Raw genomic sequence first — 27,153 nt, forward strand, 5'->3', positions numbered from 1 at the left:
GGTCACCACATTTCAAAAAAGATATAGAGATATAGCAGAATTAGAAAAGGTACAGAGAAGGATGACCAAAATGATAAAGGGGATGCAACAATTCTCCTATGAAGAAAGGCTAAAGAGGTTAGGACTCCAGCGTGGAGAAAAGACAGCTGAGGGGAGATAGAGGTCTATAAAATAATGAGTGGATTGGAATGGCTAAACACAAATTGGTTGTTTACGCTTTAAAAAAAATACAAAGACAAGGGAGCATGCAGTGAAGTTACTAGGTGATACATTTAAGAGAATAATGAGAAAATACCTTTTTTTACTCTACACATAATTAAACTCTGGGATTCATTATTGGAGGATGTGGTAAAATCTGTTAGGGTAGCTGGGTTTAAAAAACATTTGGACAAGTTCTTGGAAGAAAAGCCCATAAACCATTATTAAGGTGCACATGGGGAAAATCCACTGCTTGTCCCTGGGATAAGCTGCATGGAATCAATTGAATTTAAAGATTCTGCCAAGTTCTTGTGACATGGATTGACCACAGTCGGAAACAGGATATTGGGCTTGATGGACCTTTTGTCTGACCCAGCATGGCAAAACTTATATTCTCATGAAATTCACAAAAGGGTTTTTCTTCATGCATGTCTAAAATTTATAAACCTTCACAATACTTGTACAAGTTATGATTTAGCACAGAAATTGAATAATCTTAACAGAAATCATATTTAGATTGTGAAAGAAAGATGTAACAAGTCAGATGTATGTTAGAAAATATCGTCATTTCTTTAACCTGCTATAACCCATGGCTGAGGCATAGTAGTTCCAGGAGCTGGGCTTATTTGACATAGCAAAACCACATTCAAAACAAGAAATCTATAAACAACTTCTATTTCATAAAGCAGGGAGGAAAAACCTGAGCCTACCCAAAGATCTCTAGGCAGGATCCATGGTTAGGTGTCTTGGAAAAGACTGTGGAAACTCTCAGTGATCGTGGTTGGTGAAAACCAAAAGGCCGGATTTTCAAAGGGTTACGCGCGCCGGGCCTATTTTCAAAAGGCCTGGGGACGCGCGCAAGTCCCGGGGCTTTACTAAAGGGGCAGGAAGGGGGCAGGGTGTGGTGGGGTGGGGCGTGGCCAGAGGCCTCCGCAAGGCTGCTGTGCCGGGGATCGCGTGCCAGCAGCTGGCCCCAGGGCTGAAGTAAGTTTTGCAACAGAATTAAAAAAAAAAAAGAAAAAGGTAGGGGGGAAAGGGTGGGGGAGGTAGGGGAATGGAAGGCAAGGTGGGGTACGGGGGTAAGGAAGTTCCCTCTGAGGCTGCTTTGATTTTGGAGCGGCCTGGGAGGGAACAGGGGAAGGCAGCGCGGCTCAGCGCGGGCTTGGCATCTGCAAGGTGCACAATTGTGCACCTCCTTGTGCACGCCGACCCCTGATTTTATAATATGCGCACGCATGTTATAAAATCGTGCATGTTTTAAAATCTACCCTAAAATGTTTTGACTCAGCAAGTTGGTGGAAAGAGCATTATTAGAGAAAATGCCTCTTTAAAGAGGAAAACAAACAAGGAACCTTAAAAATGACTTTAAACATCACAAATCTGCTTCTTATTTCCTTAAGTGCAGGCATAGCCTTGTAAATAGAGCGGGCTGGAGAGGCTGAGAACCAGGGAAGCCACATCTTGTGACCTCTGGCAAGTCACTTCCCTTTTCATTGCTTCATGTACCCCTTAAGGGGGTAATTTTCAAAAGGATTTACAAACTTAAAACTAGGTTTTACATGTGTAAATGCACTTTACCCGTGTAAGTGGGCTTTTGAAAATTGCTACAATATATGCCATTGACTTGTCCATAGGATTTACTCGTGTAAGTGCACTTTATGGAGGGAATTTTAAAAGGAGTTCCATGTGTAAATGTAACATAGTGTTGAAGCAATTTTCAAAAGCCATTTATGTGCATGGGGACAGTAACTTTCAAACCAGCGTGTATGCGCACACGTTGGTCCATGGCCATTTTGTAACATACATGTGCATGAAATAAAATAATCTAGTTGCACGCACATGTGCATCAAATTTTAAACGGGTGCACACAAATCCCACGTAAACTGGGGAATTTTAAAATGGATGTGCTGATGCCGTTTCCAGTTTTACCAGTTCATCCCCAGTTTAGAGGTAGGTCCTCCAACACTCTGTGCTTTGATAGCCTTCACTCCCTCCAGCTGGCCCCGGTCCTTAAAAAACTCTGCAGATCTGCCTAGTTTTCTTTAAATTTTAGCTTACACGGCATCCAAAGCCGTCGGTATTTACACGCACATCTTAGGTTCACGTCCTGAAATACCCAAGCCCCGCCCATGAGCCCGCTGCAGGAGATGCATGCATATCTCAGCAGCTTTAAAAAGCTGCTTGGCGCACGAGAGCCCAACCTCTTCGTGCATTCCCTAATCAATGGCGCGCATTGGGCTTTTAAAATTCAGCTCAAAGTGCCCAGACATGTGAATATCCTGTGGACAACTCAATGGCATATATTATAGCCATCTTCAAAATTGCATGCAGATGTGTCAAACCCAGTTTTAAGCATGTAAACACTTTTTTTTAACTCAGACCCTAAGCGCCTACATGGGATTTTAAAAATTGCTACGATGGTCTGTTACTTTTACATGCGTAACTCCTTTGAAAATTAGCTCCTTAGTCTGTAAGCAACAGGGAAATAACCACTGTAACTATATGTAACTCGCCTGGGGCTACCAATGAAAAGGCAGGAGCTAAATATGAATAAATAAATAAAAGATGGTAGGCCTCATGAGCATTATGAAATTACAGCAAAACGCACATGAATGACTGCGATAAGAAAGATACTTACCAATGAGGCACAGTGTCAAGCAGAAATACCAACTCGAAAGCAACTCAGCTTGAAAAGGTATGAGTTAAATACAAGTAATCATGCTGGTAGCTGGCAAGTCTGTATCAAAGATAGCTTTGAAGAAATGCAATGATATTTAACAGTCTGACAATACAGAAAAGCGGCTCATTTTCACTGTAGACATTTTGTCTTTTTTTTTTTTTTTTGCTATTTTGCAGTTTGCTCTTTCAGTGTAAATTTCTTGGACCGTAAGTTGAATTTAATTAAAAAGTTGAGCCAAGACCAGAAAGCGAAAATTAAATTTACACTTCCCTTCTGCAGTGAAATTCCTGTGAAATCAGTTTTCCCTCTGTGCAGTATTGTTCGTTTTCATTTGAGGAAAGGGGGCGACTGCAGGCCAGATTTCCAAACCAACAATTTATTTCTGCGCGCAAGGTGGAGCATTAACAGCGCCTGTCAACTGCTCTGAGAGCCGAGGGGGAAGCAGCGATCACCGAATGCGACCATCAGCTTTGTTTTTTGGTTTATTTTTTTGTCGGTGAGACTGGCTTCTAAACCCATTTTAGAATGAAGGAAAACGTGACAGGGCTGGTAAAAGTACGGTTGCGTTCACACTCCTACCTGCTTCAAGAAACACCTGAACAAGAGAACCGTTTGCACCAGAGGCAACCCTGCTGCAACGCTGTCATTCCGCTTCCCACCTAGCTCGCCTGGTGTGTTACAAGCGGGCTAGAAACAGGAATAAATAAGAAACGGCAAAGAGAGCCACTCATCATCAGTTGTGCTCAGAGGCTTACCCAGAATAAAAAGCCATCAATCCGTGCCAAAGTAGACCACATTACGTCTACTCCTTTTCCTCATATTGAGGAGCTATGTTTTGTTATACTCCCTCTCCTCACTTCGAGGAACTTCGTTTTGTTATCCTGTCTTTCTCAGCTGCCTTTTGTTACCCCCTCTCCCAGTTTTGACTTCCCTGTTAAAATGTAATTTTCCAAACTTAACCTGTTTACTGTAAACCGACATGATGTCCACAACTAATGCCGGTATATAAAAATGTTTGTATAAATAAATAAATAAATAAATGTACAGGGCAAACTCTGCAACATTATGCAGTCTCAACATTTCTGTGATGGTCCTGGGCCGGGGGGGAGCCATGCACCATGAGGCTTTTCAGAGTCCTGAAATCATGGACTCCAAATCTGGCTATCACCCTTAAGCCATGCCATGACTCCCTCCCCGCCCGGGGGGGGGGGGGGGGGCCTGTAAACCCCGCCTCCATAGCATTCCAAGCCCCAGCTGACTTGGGATGTGCAAGACACAATTGTGCATTAGAACCAGGGAGCTTTGACATGGCAGCCGCAGGCTGGTCAAAGTTTCATTCTAAAGGTCACATGCCCTCAATATTTTCCTTAGAGATACAAAGGGGCCTATACACTAAAGCTCATGCTAAAATTGTGTAGTCTCTGTGCTTGCTAAAAATTGGAATGTGCACGCTAAAGTGTCACATAACATTCAGAGTGCTAATGGGCCAGTGTACTAAACTGAACTAATGTCAATGCAAGCATTAATGTATATTAAATATCTGCATTAGCTAATGTAGGCATTTAACTTTATTTTACTAACTTAGATTTTGCATGAATGCTAACTCATGCTAATGTGGTAATGAGATGCAAAAATATGCTAAATAGCTGTGGAATCTGTTGTCAGAGGCCATGACACTAGCAGAGCGGGGTTTAAAAGAGGTTTGGACTGATTCCTGGAGGAAAAGTCCATAACACATTATTAGCCAGGGAGCCTAAAGAAAGCCATTGTTCTCCCTGGGAGTGAGTAACAGGAAATGGATCTACTTTTTGGGATCTGCCAGGTACTTGTGACCTGATTTGGGCACTGCCGGAGATAGGGTGATAGGGACCTTGGGCTGATCCAATATGGCACTTCTTATGTTCTTAAGGGATTTAGTTTGCGGTTGCCCATGCAAAATCAGACTTGATTGCAAAAAACCTTAACTACACCTTGCTGAGGTGTAATTAAAGTTTTCAGAAAGTCACCACTTAGTGTGATTTTCTAATGAAATTTTGCTATGCCAAAATCGATAATGAACTGATTTGTATGATTCTTCAGCTTATTATTGATTTTGCACAATTTTTGTGAACAGCATTGGAAATTCAGCATTCCATTGGAAAAGCATTAAATAGCACACATTTAAATTTGTACACACAACTAGGTGCACTATTTGCCCTTTTTCCATGCAATATCATGCTTACAGAGCCATTCACAGTTTAGTTCATTGCCTTCTCAGTTTGAAAAACACTTATGTGGCAAACTTTTGTTCAGTGTGTCCTTATGGGGTTTATTTATTTATCAAAAATTTCTATTCTGCATATTATATTGTTCATAGCAGATTCCAAGAGTACATACAAGGAGGTCAGTACTGAAGCTATCCAGGTATATAAGTTATCTGGCTCAATTACAAGAGCATGGCTATTTCACTGAATATCTGCATTGAAAGCGCTACTTAGCTGGTTAAGTTAAATAGATAAGTCAGACCTGCCAAAGATGAGGTCTAACTTAGCTGGATCTAACTTATCCAGCTAAAAGTGAATATCGCTACTTATCTGGTTAAGTTGTGCCCCCCTGATCCATCCACTGACTATCTGGCTATTCAGATAGCAAGATAAGTGACTTATCCAGATAAGTATCAGCCACTGAACATAACCGGATTGCCAGCCATAATATTTTAAAACTAATCAACTTAAAACTAAAATAGATAAATAATATAATAGTCTTAAGCATAAAAACAAGTAAACTAAACAAAATAAACTAATAAGGCCTTAGAAATAAATAACTAAAACTATAAAAACAAATTAATAAGCAGAAAAAAATACAGAATTAACAGTCTTCATGTTACCTCTATCCCAAATGCCTTTTAGAAGAGTAATGTCTTCAGCAATTTCTTAAATTGTTTTGCTTCTGACATCAGACGCAGCTATTCTGGAAAAGTGTTCCATAACACCGGGCCCACAACGGAAAAAGCACGATCTTGGGTCTCTGTCAGATGAACCAGTCTAAAGGAAGGTACCTCAAGAAGCCCTCTTCTGACTGAGCGCAAAGCCTGCACTGGAACAATACACTCTGAGTAATTCACTACTCCAAGCAACAATTTGGTTGTTCAGCAAAAGTTTACGGACTAGCGTGCCTAGTTTGCACTTTACCCGCCATTCAACTGGAAGCCAATGTGGAGACTTCAATGCTGGCGTAATACATCCCTGGGAGCAGCCTCACCGCTGCATTCTGAATGATTTGTTTGGCTGTTGTAAAACCGAGCAGGGCTCAGTTCATATTACACTACGGGCGGAACCAGTCTCGCGCACACTTTTTATGCCCACTGCAAGGGGTTCTGGTGGCAGAGCTGGGGCACAGTCGGCACTTCAGAGCATAACTTTTTTTTACAATAAAAAGTCTGATGTAAACGTACACACATAAGTACCGCCCTCCTGAGAGGAGGTGTAACTTTCCATGAGTCAACGCCTAAGACACTCGGCCAATTACCCAAGGATTTTCAAAGCAATTTGACGAGGGCGCATTTGCAAAATCTTACTGTAAAATGTGCATGCACCCTTTTACACTGTGCGAGCTCTTATAAAGCTCTGCTTCCAAATGTGGATTTGTGTAGGAAAATCTAATGAGTGCTTTTGGCACCTTTTTTTTTTCTTTCCCATTGAGAAGTGCAGGAAGATGTACATCAGCTGAAGGGCTTGTGGATACATCTTTTCTGTATTATCTCTTGTACATCTCCTTCATCTTTCAGCCACATTGTTTGCTGGTAGCGGAACCCTTTAGCTACATTTATTTAACCTAATACCCTGCTTCCCTCCAAATAATCAGAGCGACATATACTAAAAAGGTAACACCTGATCTGTGGCAGTTGTAAAATTGTGCACCTTAGGGGAGCGCTGGGCTACACAGCACTTAAAAGAGCAGATCATGCAATGTCTCACTTGCCTGCCTAAACCGAATTTCCATCTAATGTTCCTTTACATGCACGTACGTGTTAATTTTAGAGTGCGTCTTCAGTAGCTAATCACTGAAGGGCAGGGCAGGGGTTCTCAACCCAGTCCTTAGGACATTCTTAGCCAGTTAACGTTTCCGGATACCCACAATGAATATGCAGGAAACAGATTTGCATGCACTGCCTCTATGGTATGCAACTATCTCAGGCATATCTCAGGCCTCTGGCCACACCCCCGGCCCACCCCACTCCGCCCCTTTTTTCAAGCCCTATGCAAAATAGGCTCGGCATGTGCAGGAGCGAGTTTTCGGGGTTACAGGCGTAATATACACGCATAACCCTTTGAAAATCCACCCCTATGGCTTTCAGTTTGCTTATATGCGGCTTTTCTATGACTTTTAAGTAAAATCTACTCAGGCTATGGGTAAATACTACATTTTTCCTGCATATTTACATCTATACTGTAAAACTAACACTGTAAAACTAAGACAGGATGGTTCTCTCGTGAACTGAGAATAGCCATCAGGTTGACTAATGGCATAAGCTCCTAGACATACCCTCCTGATCTTTCTATTCACTGCAATGCTTTTATTACTAGAGTGTCAGTTTAAACTAACTTAATTGTGTTCTGACCTTCATGCTTAGCTCATACCTCACTAAGCAAAAACAAAAAATTCTGATCCTGCGAGCTTCATTTTCTATAGAATAAAAATTAACTGATACGATAATGCTTATTATTGAGCCAATTTTACATCTGTCCCTGCTTATATAAATTTGGAAATAACTAAAAGAATAAATACAAAACAAAATATGTTTTTGTTTTTTTTTAGAATCATGTGTGCTGTGACACAACACAATCATCCTTTCTCGGATAATGAAAATTGTGAAACATATTTCAATAAAGTTAAATAGTAGTAAACTCTCAAAACGTTATGATCCCCCTGTGCTTCAGAGGTCATGCATGATGAAGTCCTGGGTTTGGACCCTGGACTGGGAAGGCGAGGAGTCAAATATTTGAAATTCATGTTTCCTTTTTTTTTTTTAAACCTGTACAAAGTTAAAACATTCTTTGAGTTCCTTGCTTTTGTTATGGCATTACGTTTCAAACCTGCCACGTTTGGTCCAAGTGAAATATGACTTTGAGCTATGAGTGATGTTTAATGGCTCTGTAGCTATGCAATGCTTTTGCAGTGTTGATGCCATGATCCTCATCCTTCCAGGGAGAAGTATTCTCTTTACAGCTCACAGTACAGGATAGTTCCACAGTCTTGTACCATATAGGAGGCTATTATGGGATTAAAGTGAAAGCAATTGTGTTACCAATTGTTTTAAATAATTCAAGTCAGCAGTTGGAGAACACACAAACCCATTAACATATCCCTTTTCCTTTCTGGTTTCAGTTTCATTTGCAAGGTAAAATAACAAGGGACTGATTCAAAACCTTTTCAGTCTGCATGAATCACTCTCGGAGAGGGGCTTCATAAGTTGAATCAGACAATCTGATTGGCTGATGTGAAGTTGTTGGCTGTGGGGTGAAGTCCCCTGTGCGGGAGAGGGGGTGCCACATGAAAAAGGACTGAATAGTTTTCTAGCTCTTGGTGTTCAGTTGCTTCTGCCGTAAGTTGCCTTAAGGTAAGGCTTCAGAACTACTGTCTAAAGGGTGTGTTTTTCAAAAATGCTTTTGGGAGCAGTTATTCAAAATTTGGGCAGAAATCAATTTGATGAAATAAGTGAGAAGAAATTGTTCAAATGTCCCCTGGACATATATTTTGGTGAATAGTATTTAAGTTCAACTAAAAAGCAAAAACTTTGTAGAAAGTACACAAAATGCAGGAGGAATATTTTTTGCGAATATCCCAATGAACAAGCTGGAGCATCATGAAAATCAGGCAGTGAACTTCATGTTCAAAAGATTCCCCAATCTCTGCAAATGTATTCAATAGAACGAATGCAGCAAAATTAAAGTGGTTCAAAAGTTGAATTAATGGCCAATCCATACTGTTCCTGATCATGAGAGCACAGGACTATCAATACACTGATGCCTTTAGCTGATTTAATTTATTTACAGCATTTGTTAATCGCCTTCCCGAACAAAAAAAGAGCACCCAAATTCACAAAAAGACAAACAATTCAACAGAAAAATTGTAAATGTGATGCATATTAAAAGGTGAATTTTAAAAGCCCAATGTGTGCCACAAACAAGAAATAGGTGAATGTCTGGCCAGCGGACTCCAAGCAGATTTTAAAAGCTGCCTGAGAATGCGCGTATTTCCTGCTGCGTGCACAAATGAAAATTTCCAAAACCGGAAATGTAATTTTACTTCTACTCTGCAGGACGGGTAAGTAATAAAATAAAGATAGTCCCAACCCCTAAAACCCCGTTAATCTAACAGGGGAGAAAGGAGGCTTTTAAACTAGGGGTGTTTGGAAGTCCTATCCCTTACCTATGTGAACTGGGAATGAACTGTGAAAACTGGGAATGGCGTCAGCGCACGTGTCTAAAAAAATCCTCCCACTTATGCAGTAGAAGTGGCCTTTGATTGCATAAGTGCGCATCCACTTAAAATTGCATGCACATGTGCATGCAGTCAGGCTATTTAACTAATGCCAACAGCCATAACCAGAAAGAAACAAAATGATCCCCACCAGAGAGCAAGCTAAATTCAGCCAGTCTTTCCCCACCTGCAAGTATTCACAAACCTCCTGATCATTTTGCCAAACCTACCAGATTACATGACTTTTTAATGAACTTTATATCCTACCGGGCCATAGAAGAACCTGTCTGTGTTGCGTGGTACACAAGTCTTCTATTATCTGAAAGAGTAAATAGCTGATTCACATCTACTCGTTCAAGACCTCTCATGATCTTAAAGACCTCTATCATATCCCCCCTCAGCTGTCTCTTCTCCAAGCTGAACAGCCCTAACCTCTTCAGCCTTTCCTCATAGGGGAGCTGTTCCATTCCCTCTATCATTTTGGTTGCCCTTCTCTGTATCTTCTCCATCACGATTATATCTTTTTTGAGATGCGGCGACCAGAATTGTACACAGTATTCAAGGTGCGGTCTCACCATGGAGCGATACAGAGGCATTATGACATTTTCCGTTTTATTAACCATTCCCTTCCTAATAATTCCTAACATTGGGCCTTATTTTCTAAGGCTATCGCAGGCTTGTGCTAACAGCACAAGCCTGCAATAGCTAGCGAAGGCAGCGCACGCCTGAGCTACCTACATCGGGGCGAAGTCATCCCCGGAAGAGGAGTCGTCGTGGCGTCACCAGGGCCAACTCTGCGAGGACGGCGCGGACAGTGAAATATGCCTTTTCAATGCCTATTTCACGCCCAATAACTACACCTTTTATGGTGTAGTTATTTGGTGCGATGCCAGCAGCGATCGCACAGTGGCGGTGCGATCACTGCCGTCTAGTGCAGGACCGCCCCCTGTGACCACCAGATTTTCTAAGTTCTGCGAACTTAGAAAATCCAGCCCATTGTTTGCTTTTTTGACTGCTACAGCACACTGAGCTGACGATTTTAAAGTATGATACCTAGATCTTTTCCTGGGTGGTAACTCCTAATATGGAACCTAATATTGTGTGTGGAGAAGAAAGGGGGCAGAGAGAGGGGAGGCAAAGTGACTGATTCACTCAGCCTTTCCCCCCCCCCCCCCCCCACCATAGACACAGAATGAGGACAGAGCCTTTGAGGTTGACATTGAGTGGCAGAAGAGCAGACAAAATTAACCAGTTAACTTTTTTCCGGATGGTCAACTGCAGTTCGCTGGTTAAGTGTGCAGCAAAATATTTTGGTTCAGTGTAACCACACAAAAGTTGTGCATTTAGCTTTACAGTACCCACTTATGCAGACAAAGTTGTCCACACAAATATAGTCACCTAGTGATGAATTTGAACTAAGCAGCTAAATTTGAAGAGACCACCCAGCATCCTTTTTAACTAGCTAAAAGTTTTGCACACAGTGAGTGTGTGTGCACAGATTAAACTGATTACATGGGGGATATTTTTAATCTGTTTTACATGTAATCTTTTGAATATTGACCCCCAGTGATTGAGACCATAAGTCACCCTTCTAAAATGATACAAAAATAAAGGATAGGTATCTGAAACCCCTTAAGAGTTTCTCTTACCCAAATTCAGGCATCCTTGGCAAATATGTATAAGCACATCTTGTATTACGAAATGTGGCTCGGAGGCCCCATGTATATCAGGAAACATGAATAAACCCACTTTACAATGGTCGTCAAGGTTCGAACTCTGTTTCTTCGACAGGTGACTTTATCTCCTGTTGTCAAATGCCACTCTGCTTGAAGCTCTTTGGGAGCAGGGACGTCTGGTACCCTGTATGGAATTTGCAGAGCGGCACCTGGTAAAGATCACCAGACAAATACTTTCATAAGTAACATTTATAAAAGCTCCTTGTAAAGAACAAACAAACATTATTGTGAAATTTCTGGCGCTGAGTCACAAAATCCCCGACGGACCCTCTTTTCACACTGTAAATGGATAAACTTCTCAGGCTGCACCACACCAATGGATGTGAGCTACAGAGCACACATGGATAACAACGTGCAAAGTACGAGAGAGGAATGAATTATCACTGCCACCTCCACTTCAAGGCGTTCTGCCTCAGCAAAGCCAGAGATGCAACTTCCTCTTAGGCATGACAATTTTAAAACTGAATTATATGCAAGGGAAGCATTGAGTAGTATCTCGCAATTCAACGGAAGACAAAATCCATACCCCTAACAGATTGCCCATCCGCCATTGGCCTCGGTAGTCAAGCGTTTCCTTTCATTGTTGCCATTTGGTCTGCGAGGGTTTTGTTTGTTTTTTTTTTGGTTTGGGTTGCGTTATGCTGAGTGCCGTTTCCTAACCCCCCAAGCTCAATAGCAGACGCAAAGTCTGCCCTGCGAATAACCCGTGAGGATCTCAAAATGAAATCCCTGCACATTGCTCGCTGGCCCTGCCGCACCCGTTATTAGGACAGGTAAGCCGCACAGGTGCTTCCACCTGCAATATGGAGGGGGAACTTTCAGCTCTCCATTTTACCCAGTAAAATCTTTAGCACACTGTCCTCTAACCTTGTTATAACACAAGCCTTGCACGTCTAGCACATATTTTCCAGTTCCTTTCCTGTATTTTTTCATTTGTTTGTCATGATTTATTTGCTTGAAAAAAGAAACAGACTGTGCAGGATAGTTTAATGCTACATTGCTAAGACATGTTAGACATGAGAAGGAATGCTGGCTTTGTTAAACAGAAGGACATAATCATACATGCACTATAATGCTCAAGACAGGCTTTAACCTGTGACCAAAATGTCATATTTCCTATGGAAAGAAAAGCTCAGAGAGAAGGGGTGGGGTTGTCAGCATATGAAGGCAAAGGGAGGGAGGTAAAAAAAAAAAAAAGTGAGAAAACTCTTCACCAAGAAGGTGGTGAATGTCTGGAAGAAGGCAAAGCATGCAGGGACAAACACAAAGGGACCTTAGTGGTAGGGGAATGAGGAAGAAGACCATAGACCAGGTGAAGCCTGTAGCAGCCGAGGAGGCAGGCGTCAAAATTCTGAAGACTAAAAATATGGCGAGGTCTTTATCTGCTAACAACTTTTTAAAGTTAGAATGTTGTCTGTTGTGATTTAATTATGACTGTTTTATTTGTAACCCGCCCCAAACTTTGAAGGGCCCAGGAAATAAATAAGAAAAAAGAAAAAAAAGAAAGGATGCCCCCAACTCCCCTTGGACCTCTTACCCCTTTCATTTGAAAATAAAATGGAACATCCCCCTCCCCCCACTGAAATTCACTTTTATTTGAGAAAGTCAATGAAAAAAAAACTAAGATACAAAATCCCCCCCCCCCCCCAAAAAAAAAACTTCCCTTAAGCCTTTCTTCCTTCCCACCCCAGACCAGGTTACCTCTTCCATGGGGTGGGGTCTCCAATGTAAAAATGGGCAAAAGTGATCCCCAGTCACTCCTGCCCTGCCAGCTCCCAGTTGGAAAATGGTGGTGGCCAGCCTTCTTCAGGATGGTGAATTGCTAAACTGGGAGTCGGCAAGGCAGGAGAAACTGGGGAGCAGGGATCGCTCCTGCTCCCTTTTCAGAGACCCCCACAGAAGGGGTAAGTACGGTCTGAGGGAATGGGGGAACCATTTCTTTCTGGGGTTTTTTTTTTTTCCTTTTGGCGGGTGATTATCCTAACATTTGTCCCGGTTCAGCAAATGCAACATCATAAACATTAAAGAAACCAAAATTCAAATTTAAAAACCTCCCTAAAACAAAAACAAGGATACAAAATGTTTTACATGCACATCTTTATTTTTCAAAGCCATTTACCCAGGAATTGGCCTAGAATAAAATTGCCCTCTTCTGCTCCATGAAAAATGTCCCTGGGCTTCCATGGTGCATGAAATGTTAATCGGATTAAGTGGAGGCATTCCGGGGCAGGAGTAGATACACACAAATTGGATTTTCAAATTTCTATGCATTTTTTTCCAGCAAAATTTCTGCCCACAGATAAAGCAAGTATAACATTCACAGGTACTTTGTACCTGCAGTAACCGTGTAGTTTTCCTTTGAAAATTAGCTACAAGATAGGGGGTGAATTTTAAAAGCCCGGCATGGATGCACAAGTTGGGCATATACTCCCCCCACTGTATTTTCAAAGGTCTCTTAGGCTGTGCACTCAGCTCACACTGATGCTTTGGGCGTGAGCCCCTCTTGCTGTGGCGCAGTTGGCGCCACCTCGTGGGCAGGGTCCTAAAGTCTGCGCCAACGGTGGATGAACGAGTCTTCGCATGGGCTAAGACTATGACAAGGTCCGAGAGTTGGAGGCAGGCTTGGAGCGAGGGAGAAGTTGAAGAATGGTTTGGAGCGAAGCTGAAGACTGGAGCAAGACCGAAGTCAAGACAGGCGACCTTTTGCTGAGGCAACAAAGAAACGTTGAGGGAGCTCATTTTAATAGGGATGAGGAGCTGTGACGGCATCCAAGGGCACTGTGGGGCTTTTCCCGCCATGGGACCTTTAAAAAGAACTGACTTCGGGTGCGCACGCACGCCTGTGGCAGGATCCAGAGGCGGCGATTCTGGTGGCATCCCCACCGCAGTAAGATCCACTGGCCTTGAAGTGAGTGCAGCCACTCGTCTGGTCATCCCGCGAGCGATCAGCATAACAACTGAGATTTTAAAAAGGGCATTCCAGGATGGGGCCAAAAGATATGCGTATATTTTATAGCAGCACGTGCTATAAAATATATACACTGACACACACGTGCCAATGTGCACCTCTTTGAAAGTTACCATCCCTGTGTTTACTAATAACCCAATGGACTTTGCAGCTGCACAGGTCCCCACAAAGGATGAGAGAATTGGATGCTTGCATTACTGTACCCGATGTGGTAGTGACTAAAACAGTGATGGGATTCAAGCATGTGTGCAGAGACAGAAGACACTGGCATGGGCAAGAAAGGAAGACGTCAGGAGAGACAGAGATGAGTCTTATGGTGACACAGTAGGCAGGAGTGATTGGATGGGCGAAAATGCTCTTATCAGATGACTACTAATTTTGCAAAAGCATGGCTCTTCTCACAAGCTTTTGGATGTTAGTAGATTTTTTTTTTTTATGATTCTGTATTTTTTATTTATAAAATTTATATGCCACTCAATCAGCAAAACTATCAGATCAATTTACAAAATTAACATCCACAGTAAAATCAAATAAAAAATATATATAAATAGACATCATCATCATTGCTGCAAACACTCTGTTAAGTCCCCTACCTACCAATATTACAGCTTTTGCACTCCAGACAATTCTTAGTCTATTATTACAAACATAATAAACACCCCCACTTTATTATGAACATGGCAACAAGAATGTCTTAACTCATTTTCGGATTTTTTTGGTAGTCAAGTTCTGCCCTAACTGCAACTGGCAGTTCATTTCAAAGTTGTGGTGCTAGATTTGAAGGAGTAGATTTGGTGATGTTTAGAGATGATTTAATTCTTATCACCTCTCGCATCACTAGATCTACTCCTATGATTGTATATGTTTTTATTTGCTTCATTTACTATTGTGGTATCGTATTTGTTAGTTTTTTCTGTAAACTGTGTTGATGTTTTGACAAAACTTGTCAATCAAGCAAATAAACTAAACCATGTAATTATAATGAATAAACAACAAGATCACATATTATGGGACCAGTTCCAGTTGGCTAACCTCCTCAACTTCATTCACTAGTAAAGGACAAATTGTCCTAGCTGATTGACTGGCTTGGTCTTTTACAGAAAACAATGCCCATATGTATATGAGCTATGCAAATAGATGACATTGTGCCATATATTTTGAATTGTTTAAAGACTGATTGTACATCATGTTCATCTGTCTCACTTTAAATTTGTCTCAGAGTAAAAACATGGGCTTTCCATGTTGTCACTACAAAACACTTTCACGAAGTTAGTCAATGGAAGCAGGGAATATTTTTAAAAAATATATAGATCAAGGTGATGACTAGTTTTGTTATTGTTGCTGTGAAAAAAAAAAGTAAAATAAAGCAGTTTGATACAGAGAGATCTGTTCTTCTCTTGTACAATGTTTGTACAGAAGTTAGGAAGTGTTGTTTGACTATGAGTCATCCATAACATTTGATAGATATGAATCAGATGACCTGCCTCTGGCAGCAAACTGTTTGTGAAAACAGTGAATCCCATAAATCAGACTTTTTGTTAAAAAAAAAATAAATTAAAAAATGCTCAGATACTGTATTCTGAAAGGCAGAATAATGACTCTCTCACCTGAACCCCATGCTTCCTATTGCAAATATTAAGTAAATTGAAACAAAAAAAAAAAAGAACATTCTTGTTCTTTCAGCTGTTTCTTTGGAACCCTTTTCTTAGAGAATTGAGGCATTATTGAGAATATTTAGTGTTTTGAAAACTCTGCTAAACATGGATCTTCACAGAAGCTTTTAAGTATATGACTCTTGATGCCTGGAATTATAAACTTTGGTTGAATGAATTGGCCATCTGACCTTTGATATTTTTATTATTTTGTTTTACTTGTTTTGGTTTTGATTAACAGGCTATTGCACTATTTTATTGTTTATTACACAATGCTCTTAATTTAACTTTTATGTTTTAGCTGGTGAGGGGGGGATTTTGTAAAATTTAGTAATTGCTATTGATTAGTTCACTTTGCCATATGCCACCTAGACCTACTTTCTAATTAGGTGACAGACATAAAAAAAAAAAAAGTAAAATAAAATAAAAATGGTCATTCTTTGCTTATTTTTGGTATGGAAATACAGGTTAACAAAAATAAAAAGTGAAGTGATGCTTTTTTTTACTGGACTAATAATACATTTTTGCTTAAGTGAGCTAATACCACCTTCTTCAGATCAGAAAAGGTGACATTTACCAGAATATTTAAGTGAATCGTAAAAGGCATTCCAATGATGGGGGAAGGGAATTTAGGAAGGAGGATAAGGTCTGATGAGTAATCAGACAGTGATAGGCAGTATAATTGCTTTGATGGTATTAATGAAATTATGGTATATCAAATTAATAATAATGGCTCATAATGGGTTAAGAAACCCAGATCTTTGAGTTCTTGTCAGTTCTGAAATGTCTGATCATTTTAATTTAACAAGTCTTTCCTTTCTGGATTGTTTTAAATTTCCCTTTAATTACCCTGATCATAAGGTCTTTGATGCAGTGGTCTGGTTCCAAAACGTGTTCCCCCATGGAAGTGCTGCTTTGGTCTTTTTTCCTGGTGTTTGACATTATATCTGTGTGAATTCTATTAACTCTGGTCAGAAGGCTAGAGGTCTACATCCTTCCAAATGTAGCACAGAGTGTTAGACTGTTGGCTGAGTCTTGCCATACCCAGACTGGCACAGAAGTCACCGGTGATTGTGGTGAAAGTTTTCCACAAAGGAGATGGCCAACTGATGACTGGTATCATAACACTGAAATACCAGCTAAGAAATGACCAAGTAAACCTCCCAGGACCATGGTACAGCTGCTGTTCAAAGACAAGGTGTTACTCGCTGACAACATTTCCCATTTTGTTTCATTTTTAAAACAAAACAAAGTTTAGTTTACCTTTTTTTTTTTTTTTTTTTAAATTTGTCCAGCTCCCACCCTGCCAAAAAGAAAACACCCTCCCCAGATGCCCTCACCTCTTGAAGTCTTTACAATATGTTTAAATCTTCATGGAGCAGGAACGATTCCCGAGTCTGACACCTTTTTTACATGGAGGAAAGTAATAATGACATCACCGATACCATTAGGAATAACAGTAACAGAAAGGCAGGAGTGCCTTAGGATTGCTCCTGCTCCATGGAGATTTAATGACATCTGAAGAGGGTCTGGGGGAGGTGAATTTGTGTGTGGCAGGGCAGGGACTGGACAATTTTTGTTTTTAATTTTGCTTCTCATTTCTTTGTTTGTATCACTTTTTTTTCCAATAAAACAATGAAACAGAAAAAATAATTCAGAACAAAATGAAAAAAAAAATATCTGTGCACTCCCCTATCTACAGTTCAGTTCTTTAGCACTCCCTGTAGATAACCAAGAGTCTAAGGAGATACAAAGGAAGAATGAGCAATATGGCATGACCCTTCAAAGACACTGCATATATTACTATGTTATGGATGACTATTGCTCAACAGACAAGAACAGAACGATTGGCATGATGAGCTGATTTATTTATTTTTATCTATTACCTCTACTACGTCCTCTATGGAGGTGTACGACAGTAGAACATGGTTGGGTCCATGCTTGTTCTGGAAAATGGATTTTTCTGGATAATGAAAGTTTTCAGATAAGAGATCTTCAGATATAAGGTTCTCTATTGTAATAAACCACAATTAGGATTACGGGTGAACAGCTGAATCAGCACAAGTGCCAATTATCGAGCCTTCAGTCATAGCTACTGACAATAAACTATTTTTTCCAATAACACTTCTTTATAACCTGATGAAGGAATTGTTAGCTTGTCAAGAAATATTTTAAATAAGAAGGCATCACATTATTAGTTGTATGTTGACCTTTATATCTGTGTAGTGGTTCAGAAATCTTTATTTCCTCCTCATCCTCTTATGAAATTGTTGTAAATGTGTTTGAAATGCTTTCCTTTTTCCTCCCTTCTTCAGTAAACATTGTTTTCCCTCTCTGCCTCATGTGATTGCTTTCATTTCCAAGAGTGGAGAAGCTGTACGATCTCCATCTCATTGACAGTTGCTGACACACACATCATGAGTTAAACATTGCCTTGTGCCTAGTGTTCAACTCCAGACTGGGCCACTGGAAGATCAGAGTTAAGTCACAGCATAGTAAATTCACAGCTTTCTGGAATCCAACTGGCTAGCAGCCATGTTTTTCTTCTATGCTATGGAGAACTCATTGAGCAACTGTATCTATTAAGCCAAAAGACTTGTTTGAACCATGTAAAATATTAGAATAAACAGAATTTTTAGTGGCGAATACCCTTGCATTTTCTATGGCCTTTTGAGAGCTGTAGCAAGCTCTGGCATACTTTGAACAGGGAGCCTCTATGACCAGATATGATTTCTGCGTGTGTTGTCTTAAACTGACGAGTAACAAGATTTATTGGGTTGTTCTTAAGGAGCCAAAGACCATGGATATCTTTCATCTCTCTATCTCCTTTAATGTGTAATTTCAAATCTGGTTATTGTTCCCAGTGTAACATTTCCAGAACAGGTGTCTTCCATTACTCTTCATCTGCCAAAGTTTACAAAATTAAGAGTTTCATTTCCTGCTTCGTGTTGAAATATCTTTTGTGATGAAATTCACACTGGTAAAATGTATCTGGCCTTTAATGCAGTGGAAGAGCTGGATTTGCGGAAACTGAAACAAAACTCAGCATTGATCAATATGGTACTCATTAGTTCTAGTGTGCGGCTTGTGATATCACAAAGGTGGTGGTGATGGGGGGAATTCAATAAACAACTATTGAAATAATATCCTTAGTAAGGTTGGAAACGCATTCAAGTCCTGAAGGCTCTTAAAGATTTGAATTTAGGTCTGGTTGTTTGGTTCCATCAGTTATAATAATAGAAGATAATGTAACCTTAAAGCATAACTTTCAAACAGCTCCACGCAGCCTCATATACATACATATATGGATGCACAGGGAGCTATTATATTTTATAATCTGCATGTATCAGTTTGCACTGATGATAAAATATGCATGTATCCGCTCCCAGTATATATGTAGGTATCAGTATGCACAAATATTTTGCAATGGAATCAAGGCATGTACTTTATCCATTTTGTGAACATACATGCCTATATTTTATGCATGAAAAAAAAATAACGTGTACATAAAACCTGATTTATACGTGGAAGTAGGTATATTTTAAAGTATGTTTGCATTCTTGAAATCACCACAAACAGGTCTCGTTTTCAAGATATCCACGATGAATGTGCAAGAGAGAGATTTGCATGCACTGCCTCCATTGTGTATAAAAATAGATCTCATGCATATTCATTAGGGACATCCTGAAAACTGGGCCTGTTTGTGGCTCTTGAGGACCAGAATTGACCACCCCTGCCTTAGGCCCAGGGCTTTTTTTTTTTCCGGAGGGTATGTGCTGGTACTAAATACCAGTATGATTTTCCTCTACCTGCTTGGATTTGCCTTGTTTCCTCAAAAAACAAAAAATGCCCCCCCCCCCCCCCCCAATATATCCTGCATGAGTATTGGCACCTCTTTTTGTACAGGAAAAAAAAAGTACTGCTTAGGCTGTAATTTAATGCTTTTCAATTTTAAGCCCTGCCTCTTCCTAATTTGGATTTAAATGGCTCACTTTTCCAAACCCGCATTCAAGGTGAGATCAGTAAAGGCTGGCTCTGTTCTTTTATAGACTACACGGTAGGATTTAATGGGGCAGAGGAATCTGGGGGGAGGTGACATTCATGAGTGTGCATGTGCTGGAAAGTGGAGGGGGGAGGGAATTTGTCTCCTAATGCCTAATAAGCTGACTCCATCCAGTGCTCCTACCATGTGATAGGGGCCGGCCAATGGCACGGATACCCTGTCACATGCTAAGGGCAAAGGGCCATCGGCGCCATTATGATTAATGGCAGCCGACGGCCTGAGAACGGGAGATCGCTCCCGGGACCTCTGCTGGACCACCAGGTACTTTAAAAAATTTTTGGGGGGAGGGGGGATGCGAAAGAATTAAATTTAAAGGGTCGGGGTGTTTTGGGGTTTTTTTTAGGCACGACACAGCCGATTAAAACAGGTAAGAATCGCGGGAATGAAGATTTCCCACGGTTTTTACCCGAACTCGATACCAGAAACGAGTCTGGTACTGATTCACGTCCCTACAGGTTAGGGCTCTTCAGCTTGGAAAAGAGGCAGCTGAAAGGGGACATGATAGAAGTTTATAAAATCATGAGTGGGGTGGAATGGATATGTAAAGGATTATTATTTACCCTTTCAAATACAACTAAAAGAAGGGGGACACACTCCATGACACTAACAATCAGCACATTTAAAACAAATTGTAAGAAGTACTTTTTCAATCAGTGCGTAATCAAGCTGAGGAATCTGTTCCCAGAGGATATGATCAAGGCATAGCTGGGTTTAAAAGAGTTTTGGACACGTTACTGGAGGAAAAAAAAAAGTCTATAACATTACTAGCCAGGTAGACTAAAGTGAGTACCAAAAAAATATATATCTACTTTTTAGGGATTTGCCAGAAACAGGATGCTGGGCTCAATGGACCTTGGTCTGACCCAGCATGGAATTTCTTATGCCTATAGATCAATGGTTTAATAAGCATCATAGTTGTGCTAATTCAACCTTGTGAATATACAAGTGTGTTCTTTTCTTTTTTTTAAATATTTGAAATGTTTGCTGTTGTAAAAATATATAGAAGTCTGAATCAGAATAGCAAAGAACTGGATTTCAGACATACATTGAAAAGGTCAGAGAGGGATACATCGGTTTTCTTGTTTTCTTGAGTGTAACTAGCACTCCAGAAAATACACTTTGTATGGAATGCTAACTCTAAGAGAAATGAGATAGTGTCTGTTTTAAGCATCTTGAGAGTATCAGGTGCTAACGTGTAGTAACTGACCATTTAATACCTGTAATTTGATGAGAGTGTAACCGAATCGCCAAACTTGAATCTGGTGTAAAAAAAAAAAAAAAGTCAATACAAAATGAAGCAGAAACACATAACATACATTATGCTTTTGCCTTGAATGAACCTTTCGTGTGATCACATCTGTTTGTGTTTGCACTACAAGGACACTAAAGAAATGTGAATTCCTACAGACTAATAGTGAAACTAAGTACATGATAGCTGCTTTTACCTTCAGAGCTACACTCATGGTCATTCTAATCCTTAGATCTGTGAAGTCAGATCTCAAGTGAGGTAGATTCATTGTATAGTAGCAGTACATTTCTAGGTCATTTGCATAAAGATATTTTAGTAACAGAGAACATGTTTGGCAGATAACGAGAGATGCTGCCCATCCACATCTCCTGCTCAACTTGACGTAGTCCCTTCCCCTCCCTCAGAGAGCCACTGTGCTTGTCCCATGCACTCTTGAAGTCCAATACTGTCCTCGACTCCAGCACCTCCACTAGGAAGCCATTCCATATGTCCACCACCCTTTCTGTAAAGAAATATTTCCTACCACCACCAAATAATCCAAAAATTAAGTAGATGTAAAATGAATGGCACTTGAATGCACAAAAACACCCATTGCACAGAACTTGAATCTCTATAGATATATAAATACGTAAATAAATGTAGCCCCTAAAAAAGAAGCCTAGTACTTGGTTGTTGAACATCGAATTTAGATACAGTTCCTAAGATGTTCAAGACCCATGAATTTCCCCTGGGCAACCCTATAGCATCTGGGAATGATTTGTTTCTGGAACCATTATTTAAGTTTGTGGATATCTTTCATAAGCCACTTGTGCCTGTAGCGAGATCATATGTACAGGATTCTTCACATATGCTTAGAATAATGAGCAATCATAGGGGTTCTCTGATGAGATGTTCCTTGTTACATTAGATATTGAAGTTTTATATACTTACTGTTGTCTCACAAGAAGCTGCTATTCAGGAGGCATTCAACCATGTCCAACACAAATCCTCACAGACTTTAGTCTTATACTTGCTGGGTTTTTTGCTATGAAAAAACTATTTCAGGTTTGATGGTCAGAATTATTTGCAAATTAATGGAACCTCTATGGGTGCCATGATGGCACTGGACATAGCTAACATGTACATTGCTCTTTTTGGGAAATTTGATTCAATATGTTTTGAAGATGCTATAGAGTGGAGTAGAGACATCAATGACATTTTCTTTACATGCCAAGTTATGGAAGAGAAATTAATTAACTTTGTTTCATGGATTAATACTTTGGATGGCAATCTTAAGTTCTCCACAGTATATCATAAACAATGCATTTCTTTTTTGGACATTAAGAAGCATAATGTTAATCACACTACATTATATCATAAATCAATATTTTTTTGCAATATGATAGCTTTCATCCTAAACTTCTATGACAGGCTCTTCAAATCAGCCAATTTTTATGCATCAGAAAGTTGTGCTCCTTTATACAAGAGAGACAAGCAAATGGTTAAATACAGAGGGTTAAGGTACATGAGTATTCTTTATGTTTTGAAATGAGCATATTGAAGAGTGCTTTATTCTAATCGTGATCTTTTATTAGAATATACTCAGCAGCCTGTGAGTTCCGATATATTTTGCATGTTATGTCACTCAAACAGAAACAACTTTTGCTTCATTATTCATAAACATTGGCATGTCTTATTTCTATATTTGGTATTTACAGAAACATCTTTGATTGCTTTTACACATGAATGCAATATACGAGTGAGTCACCAGAGCTGATTTATTGGGACCTGTGACTAACTCTCTGGAGATTACTGGTCATCATCTATACTGGTCCTGTGTCTTCTGTTCATCCATAATATAAGGAGTCAATTGGACTCATCCAAGTACAGGAGTTACCTACAAACTTAGAAATAATAGCTTGATCATGTCAACAAATGAGCTGCTTTGCTAGTCTTTAGTTTAAAACATTTTTGGGGTAATGTATGCAGCGGTTACTGAATGCTGTAATCTAATATTTGAGCTTGCCAATACAGTGTCTGTTATCATTTGGAATAGGTTTTGTGAATTGTGTGTCTATCTGCACTTCATGGATGTCTGTTGGAAGGGCTGGAGGGGTGTAGTCCTGGAGGCCCATGACAATGGGGGCGCCGGGCTGGCTCCTCTGGTCAGCCATGCACGGGCCGGGTCGGTTAGCACCAGCCCCCCAGCCTATGTCATTGTTTCAAATTTGGTGCATTGGGGCTGCCTCCATGGGACCTGGTTGGTCGGCCCCGATGCATCAGGGGGAAACATAATTTGGTTGTCAGGGTGGGACTATAAAAGGGGGCAGCACCCAGTCACTCTGCCCCCTTTGGCTCACGCTGCCTCAGCAATCCCCTCCCTCCCTCTTCTCTTGTTATGGGGTGATGTTGTTTGTCGCAGCTTGGGGTGGGGTACAGTGGAGTTACCAGAGCCATTTCTCTTTTGGGGGGCGGGGTGTAGAGCAAGGTGGCAGACTTTATTGTCTCTGGCTTATTTTTGTGTGACTGGGTGCAGCCACATGATGGGGGACCCCTTGCCAGGGGCTGTGGTGGGGGTCCCCATTTTAGTAGCGGGAAGCCACTGGAGAGTTGCAGGTTTGGTGGTCTGCGAAGGAGTAGTCGTGCTGGGGTGTGGCAGACTATTCCTGGGGTTGGGGCACTTGTGATGACAATTTGGCTCTGGTGTCTGTTTATATGTTGTTGGCAATAAAGCTGCAGCCTTGTTTAACTCCAGTTTTGTCTTTGAACGTTATTGGTTATTGTTATGTGCTGTAAGGAGCCAAGGGAAGTAGCGGCTGCCCATATTATTAGCTGTGCGTCTCGTCTGGTCTACACACTTGTATACTTTGTTGCTAGTTAGGAAACAATTGTGTCACTTTTCAAATAGCAAAATTGTTCTCTTTCATTCTGCAAACAGCAACATTGTATTTATCCAGGTTCATAGTCTTTACCAACACATTGTATTTAATGGATAGAGCTGGTACTAATATTGATCTATATATTTAAGTGTTTTCCAGTGAATGTCAAAAAATCTGTCAAGTTGCAGTTTGCTCATTATTCACTATTTCTTGTCTGTATAAGTTTTGTCTGATGAATGTATTTATGTTAAGCAATTGTGGTATGTACTATTTGAAGTCTGTTATTTTTAATTAAGTTAGTAATTAATAAAAGTATTTCTACAATGCTTTTATACATATATCATTAGTGCTCCTCCCCCATCAGTTGGGGTTTGTTTAGGTGGTTGGTTTTTTTTTTTTTTTTTAACACTTTATCTTGTATTTAGCCCACATTTGTTATCTATCAATATAGATAGATATAATTTCAAGTTCTATGTAGTGGATGGGTTGTATATTGAAGAAATATTTCCTTGCATGTGATTCTACCCCTGTTCACACTCATCACATGAGCGCTTGTTCCAGAGCCTCCTTTCCAGTAAAACAGGCCTGCCTCCATTTCACTATTAGAGTTTAAATATTTACTTTCATTTATCTTAGGGCTTGGTCTGCCCATGAGTTGATGGCCTTAATGTGACTAAATCCATGATACTCTTTCAGGTTCATAGCAAAATAAAATTACAGCTTAATCACCAACATATTTCTATGGAACAATAAGAATATGGGATGAACAATTTAAACAACTTTGGGCCCGATTCACCAAGCTGTTTTCCCATAGACACAAAATGGGAAGAAAGCCTTAGTGAATCTGGACAGGGTGTTCACACTAATAGAAAATACTGGAATAGTAAACACTAGGCCCTAAATGTATTTTTCTATAATGGACAGGTTATCTGTAATTATTTAGAAATGCAGATTTTTAGCACTAGAGGTATAAACTATGGGCCAGATGTACTGATGATTTTTTTTTTTCCATTTTGTATCCATGGTAGAAAATCCTTAGCATATCTGGCCAACAGTGGTCATTGATATATATTCAGGAATTCTTTAACATTTTTTCAGTACAAGTAATGAGCAAAATGAGACAATAACCATTTAGTCAAAACCTCACATTTATTTTATAGCAATGGATGATCTCAGACAGGAAATTGTTTAGGAATACAAAACTATAGTTTGAATGTGGGCTCACCCTTATCCATTTGATCAGGTTGCTGAAATAAAAGGACAGCTACCCACAGTGAAACACTAACTGTAAAGAAATCAACAAACTGCGCAAGTATTTAAAGATGGACTTTAGTTTGCCTTAAAAACTTAACAGTAAATTATTATTTAACACCCAGTTCCTGTTCTTCTGCAGCCAGGCTACAACCACACTCACAGGATCACAAACCATTGTCTGGGCCATAGACCAGAGTCTCCCCTCCCCCAAAAGACCCCCAGGGATCAAGAGGCAAGCAGTCAGCTAGCCGGAGCAGCCCCGAAGGTTATAAATATGATTGTGTGCCCTTGGGATTAAACACCCTGGATAAGTAAGATCACAAAAAAAAAAAGAGTACAGCTTGCCTAAAGGGGCTATCGATTGATGATATAGGAATAAATCAGAATGCTGAGCAGCAAAAATCATTACTTAGACGTTCTTGCCAAAAAGGACTCAAGGCTAAAGGAAAAAGGCAACCAAGTCTCTGGTGGCTATGAAATGGAGGTCCCTATTATAATAAATGTCAATGAGCAAGGTTGGAAAAAGTTCTGAGTGGTATGGAAGAGGTCAAGCAAGAGAAACCTAAGGTAGAGGGAAAATGCTTTGAAATGAAATGTGTGCCACTAGATTCAGGGAAGCCAAAAAAAAAAAAGGAAAATTACAACAGAGAGGAAGTAGGTGTCAAAATGTCCCAAAACAGGCTCCAGTTCATTACAGAGCCCGCCCCCATTCCTCCAGTCTTAGTCCTGGCACCGCATGGCAATACTAGGGTATACTTCCCTCTGGCACAATTCCAAAAGACAACCCATTGACTCTGTTTGTGAAACATCTGAGGGCCACAGAACAGGCTGCAGCTAAAGACAATTTGAAATGAATCAGGGTTTTGGGTTTTTTTTTTACTAATCAGTACTGACTGCGGATTTCACCCAAAACCAAATCACCTGCCTGAAGAAATTCTAGCAGATGCGATCAGCCCTCTAAATTGGTAAAACATGTTTTCAAATCACTGCTATAGCTGAAGCCTATTTAGGAGGATACTTCCCTGACATGAAAAATTGCCTTATCTATGCATGTCTTAGTATTCTAGCTGTCAGTGTAAAATCCATTCTCATATATTACACCAGTTTCTGTCTTTTATTCTCATTTCTCTGTCTTTAATGATATATTAGTAATTGGTTTTATTCTATGTATTCTTTAGTTTTCTTCACCTTCTTCATGAAACAAAGAAGTCACACTGGTAAAATATTCTATATTTAATTCTTACATTTATATAATTTTTTTCACAAAGAGCTCTAATTGGGTATACAGAAAACCCAGAAAAATGTCAACCAACCTCATAAATAACAGCGCTCCTTCCCTACCATGTTCTGTATTCAAAATGGCAGCATCCAGCTCTGAGACCATCACCATTTGGAAGGCAGGAGTGACTTGAGATCTTGACGGCTCCATTTTGCCTTGGGAAATGCTATGGCAAGGAGGGTGGGATAGTTAGGAAAACACCAGGTGAGGGGGAGTCCGTAGCACATGGGCTGTTTTACAAGGGGAAAGTGCTCTTTTTTCCTTCTGCTTTTGTTTTTCACATTGATGCTTTTTTTTTTTGTATTAAATAAAATGAACAGAATCAAATACAAATTTAAAAAAAGCAAGTTACTTACCTGTAGTAGGTGTTCTAGAAGGACAACAGGATTAAGTCCTTACAGGTGTGTGGGTAATGTCGTCAGATAAAGCCCTGGTTGGAAGCATGCAATTCACAGCTGCTAGAGTTTTCAGAAGCTCTACTGAGCATGTGCAGGACCGTCCCACATAGGAGGGGGGGGGGGGGGGGACTTCAGTTCTTTAATTAAGCTAAATAAAAGAAGCCAACTCCTAAGGAAGGTGGGTGAGTTCTAAGAGGACTTGAATCTTGCTGTTCTCAGGGAACATCTGCTCGAGATAAGTAATATTCATTTTGTCTGAGGACAAGCAGAATCCTTAAAGATGGAGAATCCCTAGCTAATAGAACAGGGGGAAAACACCACATGAAGAGCGCCAACCAGCACAGCAGTGTTTTTCC

At 40.2% G+C, this 27,153-nt stretch overlaps 1 long non-coding RNA gene across 1 annotated transcript; it reads right to left on the reverse strand.

Annotated features, from left to right (window-relative positions):
* Positions 1-11,040: 11,040 nt before the first annotated feature.
* Positions 11,041-26,465, reverse strand: LOC115079263. The gene is made up of 4 exons (XR_003853241.1): positions 26,434-26,465; positions 21,939-22,043; positions 20,977-21,018; positions 11,041-11,225 (listed from the first exon to the last, which is right to left on the reverse strand). It is a non-coding gene; the product is annotated as an uncharacterized LOC115079263 (long non-coding RNA).
* Positions 26,466-27,153: the final 688 nt, after the last annotated feature.

The sequence above is a fragment of the Rhinatrema bivittatum genome, chromosome 17 (genome assembly GCF_901001135.1).
Source record: "Rhinatrema bivittatum chromosome 17, aRhiBiv1.1, whole genome shotgun sequence".
In the NCBI taxonomy this organism is placed as follows: Eukaryota; Metazoa; Chordata; class Amphibia; order Gymnophiona; family Rhinatrematidae; genus Rhinatrema; species Rhinatrema bivittatum.